At 42.2% G+C, this 10,907-nt stretch overlaps 1 non-coding gene across 1 annotated transcript; it reads right to left on the bottom strand.

Annotated features, from left to right (window-relative positions):
* Window positions 1-10,553: 10,553 nt before the first annotated feature.
* On the bottom strand, window positions 10,554-10,660 carry LOC141616291 (small nucleolar RNA R71). The gene has a single exon (XR_012530646.1). It is a non-coding gene; the product is annotated as a small nucleolar RNA R71 (small nucleolar RNA).
* Window positions 10,661-10,907: the final 247 nt, after the last annotated feature.

Genomic DNA, 10,907 nt, shown 5'->3' with positions numbered 1-10,907 from the left:
AACAAGCTGTTAGTCTATTGTTTGGAGAGGATCGATTCGTTAGAGCCGCGTAGAATGAGATCATTACCATGATACTTCAAGACGATCGCTTCACCCCCACCGCGTTAATCACAGAAACTAACGCGAGTCAGCAGAAAGGATGGAGAAAATCAATCAAGTGGACCAACAATCGAGGAAGACTCTTCAAGATCATCACTAGAGAAGGAGAGATGTTCAAGGGACAACCAGAAGATGATGAGTTCGAGTCAGAGTCAGAGTCGGAGTCAGAGTCGGAGTCTAGGGAAGTCGCTAAGGAGTCACCTTCTGTCGTCATCCCCATTCCCTTTGTTTCTCCCAGCTTAGCCTCGAGTAGTAACAGTAGTTCGGGAAATGTCCCAACCACTGTCCCTTTGCCGCCACTGACCACAGATCATATGGCTTCTTTGTTTCAACTTTTCTCAAACTTTAATATGAATAAATCAGGTTCTGCTTACTCTTTGTTTTATCTTGAGTGCAATTCTATTTACGATGATACTGAGGATGACCAAGACCCAGACTCAATTGAAATACCTCCCTACGTAGCCAAAGAAATACTACAGGAAGGGGAAGGGGGACCAGTATTAGAGAACACCGAACCTATCAATGTAGGAACCGAACTAGAACCCCAAGAACTTAGGATAGGGACTACCCTAAGCTCTACCGAAAGGGCCGACTTCATAGACCTCCTACACGAGTTCAAAGATGTTTTCGCGTGGTCCTACAAAGACATGCCAGGGATCGACAGGGATATTGCCGAACATAGAATCCCAATTAAGCCAGGTTTCAAGCCTGTAAAACAGAAGCTTCGTCGAATGAGAACGGAATGGGCTCTCAAGATTAAGGAAGAAGTCGATAAGCAATTCAAAGCCGGGGATTACTGCTTCACATCCATAGACCAAGGAGTAGGGGGTTTGGCCTGTGGATGTTTTAGGCGTGGTTCTGTCAGCCCAGAGGACCAGGGGGAGCTCTTCAGCCCATCTGCCTTTCCTTCTTTCTAGCTTCTTCTTTATGCAGCTGATTACTACTTTGTTATTCGATTCTGCCTGACCGTTAGCTTTTGGATATTCTGGTGTGGAGGTTACCAGATTGATGTTCCATTGAGCACAGAAGGCTTCTGTTCTTTTTCCCACGAATTGCGTGCCATTGTCACATACTATTTCAGAGGGGATGCCATATCTACATATGATGTTGTGTTTGATGAATGATATGACATCCTTTTCCTTGACTTGCCTGTATGAATCAGCTTCTATCCACTTGGAGAAGTAATCAGTCATTGCTAGCATGAAAACTTTTTGTCCGGGTGCTTGAGGTAGTTTCCCTACTATATCCATGCCCCACTTCATAAATGGCCAGGGTGCGGATATGGAATGTAGTTCCTCAGATGGCTGATGGATATATGGTCCGTGAATCTGACAAGCTTTACATTTAGAGCTAAATTCCAGGCAATCGGCCCTCAAGGTGGGCCAATAATAACCTGTTCTGAGTACTTTGCTTGCCAGACTTCTTCCACCTTTATGATTTCCACAAGTATCCTTCATGGATTTTCGATAATATCGCTCGACTTCTTGTGGCTCTAGGCATCCGAGGTATGGCCCACTGCGATTTCTTAAAAAGCACGTTGTTAATAATAGTATATGAAGCAGCTTTTATTTTTAGTGCTCTGGCATCTTGCTTATTTAGGGGAAGGATTCCCTGTTGTGATCATAGTAAGGTTTTGTCCAAGAATTGGCAACATAAATTGGGAAACTTTCATCTTGTTTATTTATTGCAGGTTCTAATAAATGTACAATGGGTATTTTGTCGAAATCAAGGGGACTGAAGTTGGATCCTAGGCCGGCTAAGGCGTCGGCCTGGGTATTCAAGTCCCTGGGAATTTGGTCAATATTAAAATTGCGGAATTTTGATTTTAAAATTTGAACAATTTCCAAATAAAGCATCATTTTTGAGTCTTTTGCAGTATATATTCCATTTACTTGGTTGGAAATAAGAAGGGAATCAGTACGTACCTTTAGGTTTTGCACACCAAGGTCAATACATACCTTTAATCCAGCTATTAAGGCTTCATATTCTGCCTCATTGTTGGTAGCCTCAAATGCACGACTTATAGCCTGTACTATCTTATCCCCCGTGGCGATTTTAGTACTACCCCAAGCCCGTGCCCCTCATGTTGGCTGCACCATCGACAAATAGGGTCCATTCTAGGTCTGTTTGGTCGCTGGTCAGTTTATTTACTTCTTTTATTAGGTCGGGTTCTAGGGTTGGACTAAAATCAGCCACAAAGTCCGCTAGTGCTTGTGATTTAATTGCTGTCCTTGGCTCAAATGTTATGTTGTATGTGCTCAGCTGGACTGACCATTTGCACATTCGTCCGAACAATTCTGGCTTCCTAAGTACAGACTTGATAGGAAGATTGGTTCTGACTATTATAGGGTGGCTTTCAAAGTATGGTCTTAATTTTGTGCGACTCATAATTAAAGCTAAAACATATTTTTCAAGCAGGCCATACCTGATCTCTGCATCCAGTAGACTTTTACTTACGTAATAGACAGGGTGTTGTTGTCCGTCTGCTTCTTTGACCAAGACTGCACCGACAAAGAAGTTTTGTGGATCGACAGGTATACTTGTCAGGGGTTCATCTTTGACTGGTTTTGCCAAAGCAAGGGAGGAGAGGATAGATATGTTTTCAGGTCTTCAAAGGCAGCCTGATGATCAGGGGTCCACTGAAAGTCCTTGTTCTTCCTTAGCAGATTATAGAATGATTTGCACCTCTCTGACAATCTTGATATGAACCTGTTTAAGGCTGCTATTCTTCCAGTCAGCTTTTGTATGTCTTTGACCGTCTTTGGTGGTTCTAGCCCCAGGATAGCTTTGATCTGTTCAAGGCTGGCTTCTATTCCTCTTTTTGTCACCATATAGCCCAAGAATTTGCCTGCTGAGACTCCAAAATGGCATTTTTGTGGGTTGAGCTTCATATTGAATTTCTCCAGTATTTGAAAGGCTACTTCCAAGTCTTTGACGTGGTCTTCTACCTTTTTTTACTTGACTACCATGTCATCTATGTAGACTTCCATGGTATCTCATATTTGGTCTTTGAACATCATGTTGACTAGCCTTTGATAGGTTGCACCTGCATTCTTTAATCCAAAGGGCATAGCAGTATAACAATATATACCTCTTTCAGTAATGAAAGTCGTGGCTTTCCGATCTGCGGGGGTGTATCTTTATTTGATTGAATCCGCTGGAGGCATCCATGAATGTTAACATTTCGTGGCCTGCAATGACATCCACCATTGCATCGATGTGTGGCAGAGGAAATGGATCTTTTGGGCAGACTTTGTTTAGGTCGGTGTAGTCTACACAGACTCTCCATTTGCCATTTTTCTTTTGGACGACTACTACGTTTGCAAGCCAGTCAGGGTACATTACTTCCCTGATCATTCCCATGTCCAGTAGCTTGTCAACTTCTTGGTTAATGATTTCATGCCTTTCTGCAGCAAATTTTCTTCTCTTTTGTTGTACAGGCTTAAAGGATTTGTCAATATTAACCTTATGAGTTATAATATCAGCATCTATACCAGTCATATCAAAATGTGACCAAGCAAAACAAGACATTTTAGTTTTGAGAAAGCTGACCAGATTGGGTCTGACCGAGTCTGGTGCATCTGACCCTACAAGTACTTTCCTGTTAGGGAATTCTGGGTCCAACATGACCTCTCCTGTTTCCATCTGTGATTGTGCAATATACTCTTCCCTGACAAGTGACTTTAATTGCTATGCAAGGGACTTACCTGACTTTGAGGGTTTCAAAGCCTGAGTGTAACATTCCTGAGCCGTCCTCTGTTCTCCCCTGATGGTGGTTATCCCCCATTCGGTTGGTATTTTCACACATTGATGGTATGTTGATGGGATTGCTTTGACATTGTGGATCCATGGTCTACCCAGGATTACATTATATGAGGATAGGCAATCCATTACTCCAAATCTATCATATGAAGCCACGCCTTCCACATAGGTTGGCAGGCTGATTTCTCCCAGGGTGTTCTTTGTTTCTCCGCTGAATCCAACCAGGACGCTGGATTTCTTGATGATCTTTCCTTCATCTATCTTCATAGCTTTGAGGACGTCAAGCATCACCAGATTGATTGAACTGCCTCCGTCTATCAGGATTCTTGATACCTTAGCTGTGCCAATTTGCATGGTGATTACCAAGCTATCATGGTGTAGATTTGATATTCCCTGCAGGTCCGAGTCATCAAAAGTAATAGCAGGCAATGACTTGGACCTTGAAGGGGGTTGAAGTCTGGATTCCTTGGATATTCTTTTGGCAGCTGAGCTGGTCAGACCACATATTTCTGATCCTCCATTTATAAACTTAACTTCATAGATGGGGGGAGGAGGAGGAGGATCTCTGCCGTTCCCTGAATCTCTCTTGTTTTGTCCTTCATCTTTGTTCTTTGGCTGCTGGATTAAGTCCTTCAAAAAGCCTTTCTTTAGGAGATATGCCACCTGTTTCCTGAGTTGGATGCATTCTTCTGTGGTGTGCCCGATGTCCTGATGGAAGTCACACCATCTTGTTGGGTCTTTCCTGGGGTTGTCGGATTTCTTGGGCCATCTGACTGTATCTCCCAGGCTTTCCAGGCATTTGATTAATCCTGCAGTATTAATAGAGAAGTTATATTCAGGAATAGTTGGAAGGCTAGAGAGGTTACCTTTGTGTTCTTGTGCCATGTTGACTTCAGATCGTTCAGGCCTGGAATAGGGTGCTGATCTGGGGTTGCCTCCTTTCTGGTAGGAGCTTTTCCTGTTAGTGTGTCCATAGCCTTGCTTTCCTCCGGATGAGTTCGTCCTAAAATTGAGATCTTCTTCCAATCTGACATGCTCTAAGGCGATGGATTGAACAGTGGCAAAGGTTGGGCATGCTTTCTTGGTTAAGTCTGCATAGATGTCACTATCAAGCATGACTCCTTGCCTGAAGGCTTCTACCACTGTCTCTTCATCACACCTGGGAATGGCCACCTTCTCTTTGACAAATCTTGCCAGGAATTCTTTGAGAGATTCTTCAGGAAGTTGCTTTACCCTGAACAGGTTACTGGGTCTCTTGGCCATATCTCTGCTGCTTGCAAATTGTTGATTGAAAGCATTGATCAATTCTGCAAAATTCTTGATACCTCCATTTGGGAGATTAATGAACCATTGCAATCTTTGCTCGGTCGGGTTGTACCAAAGCCTTTACACATGCAGATCTGCCTGAGTTCACTGGGTATTGAGGCAGCTAGCATTTTCTGTTTGAATATAGCAACGTGATTTTGTGAATCAGAGGTTCCATCATAAGTTCTCATGGATGGGACGGTGAATTTATTGGGGAGATTAATCTTTGCAATTTCATCTGCAAAGGGCGAGTCAGCAAAGCTGTCAATTTCTACTTCAGCCACGGGGTCTGGCACTCCTGGTATATTTTCTATTTTGTTGTAGAGTTTTTGAATTTCCTGAAGCATAGCCATCATTATTGCTTCTTCAGTTTTGTTTGTTTCATCATTGGGAGTGGTCCGGGTACCGGATAAGGTATCCTTCTCCGGAGTTCCAAACTTGGAAAAGTTAATGTTTTTGATAATGGATGAGAATGGGGTTCCTGGCTCAAATCTGGTCTTGGAACCTGAAGCCTGATTTTCCAATTTCTTTTTCAGTCGACTCGATTCCTTAAGCTCACGATTTCGCTTCGCTTGGCCGCCTTCTCTTGGATTGTCTCCAATTCCTTGATCTTGGCCAGGGCAGCCGCTAGTTGTTGTTCTGGGGTTAGTTCCACCATTTTTGTATGTGAATATTAAATGGAAAATGGTAAAAGGAATTTTTTGATTAAAGAACTAGATGCCCCACGGTGGGCGCCAATTGTTTTAGCAGGATTTCCCCTGAACGGATCTGGCTTGATCAAAGAGTAATTTGGGTATCTAGTTCTATAAGTTTGGAATATTATGAGTGAATAACAAGGGAAGAATTTTGTATAAGGAATAACGTTTGTATTATTTTGATAAGCTGAGTACAATCTTGTGTGTGTAGCTGAATATTCAGGAAATAAAATGAGAGATAAAGTGTAAATAATCGACTAATAATGAATGTCTTTACAATTGTTAGATTCTGCTATTTATAGTTCTATAAATGCTACCGTTATATTCATCCTCAACGTTTTTCCCAATTGTAGGATCTGTTGCCGGATTAATAGGGCACGCTCCCTATTAATTCGCTTGACCCGTTCCACTCTCAACCAATCTTCAGCTTTTCCTCTTCTTTCTGTCCTGATTCATAGATGATATAGTTTCATGGTTGGACTTGGTCTTCCTTGAGAATAGGACACGGTTATTGACTCATACAACTGCACTTTTTGTTTATCTTCTTAATCCAGCTTGTTTGAATGCCCCACCAGGCTATTCCGTACTTACTATCAGGCTCTTCTTCCAGGATCTAATAGCCTGCTTATCCTGTAATACTCTTCATCTGTCAAATAGTAGTCAGATTTGTCCGGCCCCTGGAGGTCTTAATCAGCCTAGTAGGGTCAGGCTAAGTTAGAGTCAGACCAGGCTAAACTGGGCCTAACATACACCATTCTTTTCCATCTATCTACAACGACCTTTCCAATACATATATCCTTAACCAACCCATTTATAATTTTCTCCCTTCATAATCCTTAAACCTCCCAAGTTACCACTATTAGAATCCCTCATTTCAATCGTTTTATTCTCACGTTCCATAAACTTACATCACCTCCTTACCCATAATTGTGACACCCCCATACTCCAAGTGCCTTACCAGGACCACTTAAGGTATGAGAACGCCACCGTCTCGGCTACCCGAGGCAATGATACTCAAATAGACAATAACGAAATGTAATTAAATGATAATAAAGTTTAAGTCATATAACGAAGCTCCAAAACTGTTAAAAGGAATACAACTGTTCTCAAAACCCAAAAGACTAAAACAACTAATCCAAACACAGCGGAAGACTCTAAGACCGGTGGTGACTCCATCCCAGCTATCCCTCGCATAAGCCATCATACCTGCTCAACAACTGCTCACCATCCCCGAATGGATCACCACAGTTTTTATATCAATTAACGGGGTCAGTACTGATTACATAAAAACAATAGGCACAATGAAACAGTAACATAAACAGCTGAATCAGCTCAAACCAATCTCCACAACTCCATCTCTAACTCCACACAACTGACTACACACTAAAGTGTATAGCCCTGCCAGAGTACCCATCGCAACAAGTACTCCTTGCCGCCAGTGGGGGACCGCAGCTGATGTGACCATAATTAGAGCATATTTAGTCCCCGAATTAGCCTTGTTCCTATGCTTTTTAGTGCATATTTGGGTCATTTATTGTTTTTAGTTCTTTGTTTTGCATATTCTTTGAGGTTTTGTGTCCTTGGTAGGAAAGGAGTGCAAACCTTGCATTTTCATGGCAAAATGAGGCTAAATTGATTGAATTCAATGACCAAGCATCAAGGAGAGACAAGATTAGAAGGCCTTTGTACACATTATAGTAGATGGGCAATGATGAGAAAATATCCTTGCATCCCCGAGGAAATCCCCAAGGATTTTACGAAGGAAAAAGAAGAAAAGAAGAAGAAATGAAGTTGTCCAGCAATCCGTGCGGATTGCCTAGAAGATGCCCGTCCTCCACCTCCACAATCCGTGCGTCTTCTACCCAAGACGCCCGGGCAGCAGCACTAGAAGACGCTCGTCTTCTCCCAAAGACGCCCGGGCAGAGACAATAGAATCCGGCCGTCCCGAGCCTAAGACGCACGGATTCCAAGGCAGCACAACTTCGTTTTTCAAGCTTCAAAGAAAGATGCCCATCCTTCTAAAAATACCGGCGTTTTCTTAAGTAGGGACTTAGGGGGCGTTTGGTACGGGAAAGGGAAAGAGAATGAAATCAAGAAAGGGTAAGAGGGGGAAAAAAATGAAATTACCCATAATTTAACTCTTTGTTTGGTTAAGATAAGTAAGGGAATGCCATTAATATACATCCACCAACTATTTTTCCAATAACCACCAGTCACCGCCACTACTAACACTACCACTGTCCACCGTCCACCACAAGTGAACGCCGGCGCCGACCCTTTGCTGCCAGCACCACCTTCACGCCCCTCCATACCCCGACGCCATCCCAACGTTGTTAATGTGCACCAACCCAAAACCTTAAAAACCTCCCCCACCACTCGAAATCCCCTCCCCCACCCACGAAACCACCAGATCTAGTGGTTTCGTGGGTGGGGGAGGGGATTTCGAGTGGTGGGGGAGGTTTTTAAGGTTTTGGGTTGGTGTTTCTAATGGTGGTGGGTTGACTTTCACATGAGGAGCGGTGGGTATGTCGTGGGGGCGCGCCGGCGAGTGATTTACGTCTCCGGTGTGGGGAGGTCGTCGGAGAGTGGGTCGTACATGGTGATGGCAGTCATGGTTGTGGCGGTTGGTAGTGAGTGTTGGTGATATGTGAAGGTGGGTGAATGAGGGAATGAAAATTGATACCTTGGGGGGGTGAGGGGTAAGGATTTAGAGGAGTGCGGGGGTAAGAATGAGGTAAAGGGTATCATTCTTTTGCTCAAACAAACACAAACAAAGGGTATCACCCCTTTTAATTCCCTTTCCCTTACCTGAATACCCCCTACCAAACGCCCCCTTAATCGTCATTTAAGCCCTTAGTTAACCCTAATTCCTACACCTAATCCCCACTATAAATACCCCATTAGTCTAATTGGAAGAGCATGTTCTTCTTATCAATTCTTAGAGTAGTTAATATCAATCAAATCTCTCTTTAGTTTTGTAATCAACAATTAATCAAGTTTTAATACAAGTTTTATTTCCTTAATCTCTCTTTTGTTCATCCTTTATTTTGGGTAATTGAAGATTATTTGGGTTATTATTGGGAGATTGACAACCTCTCAATCAAGCATCAAGTACTTCTTTTATTCTTTGCTTTATTATTGGAATCATTAGTAGGTATAATTCTCTTAATCCCTTTTTAATTATTGTTAATTACTTTCATTTATTCATCATGTTTCACTTTGTTGGTATGATTGACAACCTTGCTAGCATGTTCAACATGATAATGAGTGAGTAGTCACCTAGCTAGGGTTAATGGGTAATTAGGGGAAACCAACATGGGGAATGATTTATGCTTAAATTAATATGCTTTCATGGTTTATTTGCTTGCTTGTTTTGATCTCAACTCATGCACATATTATGTTTGATGAAATGCGAGCCTATGAATCCTTGCATTTTTTACCCATCACCTACCTTTTCAATGAGACTTGTAAGACATAAATCAACTCGAGTCTCATTAGACCATGCATGTTGTTGAGTAGGGAAGACTAAGTTGACTTGTAGGTGTTGTACAATCTAATCGATTCGGCTCTGGGACCCAAACTTTCCTAGGATTGTAAGATATAACCCAACTCAATCTATCACAACAATAATTGCTTGCTTATAATTTGAGAACATGTTTGTATGATCAATTCCCATGAATCCCCTATGACCCCATGACACCCTAGTGCTTTTTATCAATTGTTTACAACCCTTTTTAATTCATCTTGCTAGTTTACTTTCATTGCTATTTAGTTTAGTGACCTTCTACATCAACCCAAATTGTGACACCCCTAAGACACCGCTAGTTGCAATAGAAATCTCATCTCAATTCCCGTCCCTTGGGATCCGACCTTTACTTGCCTCTTTACTAATTGTAGAGTTGGTTGTGAAGCTATAAATTGTGTTTTGGTCTAGGTGCTCCTAACGACAAGTTACCGAAAAGATTTAGTCCGACCAAAAATGGCGCCGTTGCCGGGGACTGTGTTAACTTGATTTAGATTTTCATACATTGTTATTAGTTGTGTCTTTCTTTCCCTTGAGGAAGTAAAACTCCTCAAGGTTTGTTCTAATTGTTTTCTAGTTGTTTGATATTTTGCATGTCTAGAAGGTCACAAGGTGACTTGTTACCTTTTGATCGTGAAATTGAAAGAACTTTGACAACCAATAGAAGACTTGCTAGGAGAAATTTGAGAGGTATTAGTGAGGTTGTAGATATTCAACCAACTATTGAGTTCATCAACCCTTTTGCAGGAGAAGGTGAGGAGAACCCAACACAAAATACAACACAAAATCAACCCACAATGCCTAAGTTTTCATCACATTCCGTACCCACCGAGGAGAACCTACCCAACGGTACTCCCACACCACAACATTTAACCGGAAATTTGATTGCTAAATCCGCATTTATCCAATTAGTCGAAAGAAGCCAATTTGGGGGGATGCCTAGTGAAGACCCTCACTCTCATATGGAGACCTTTTGTGACTATTGTGATGCGATTTCTCAAACCGGTGTAACTCAAGACCAAATTCGATGGGTCTTATTTCCTTTTTCTCTAATTGGCACCGCGAAACAATGGTTGAAGGGCCTTGATAAGGCCACTCTCGGAATTGATTCTTGGAAGAAGTTGGCTCTAGCTTTCTACAAAAAATTCTACCCACCGGAAAAGACTACCATGCTAAGAGCTCAAATTACGGGTTTTAAGCAAAGGGATGAAGAATCTTTGTATGAAGCTTGGGAGCGGTTCAAAGGAATTTGTCGCTCATGTCCTCATCATGGACTTAGCGAGTGGTTTTTGGTACAACAATTTTGGAACGGTCTATATGAATATTCAAGGAACATTCTCAACATGGGATCAAATGGAATGTTCACCGAAGTTGATGACAATCAAACTTGGAACAAAATTGAGGAAATGGCGGTCCATAACTCACAATATAGTAGACCTCGCAAGGCTACTAGAGGAGGAAAGCATGAAGTGGACTCCGTTACTCAATTGGGTGCTCAACTTAGTGCTCACATTGATACCATC

Source organism: Silene latifolia, chromosome 11, assembly GCF_048544455.1.
Source record: "Silene latifolia isolate original U9 population chromosome 11, ASM4854445v1, whole genome shotgun sequence".
NCBI classification, from domain to species: Eukaryota; Viridiplantae; Streptophyta; class Magnoliopsida; order Caryophyllales; family Caryophyllaceae; genus Silene; species Silene latifolia.
This window is presented reverse-complemented; position numbering and strand designations above follow the sequence as displayed.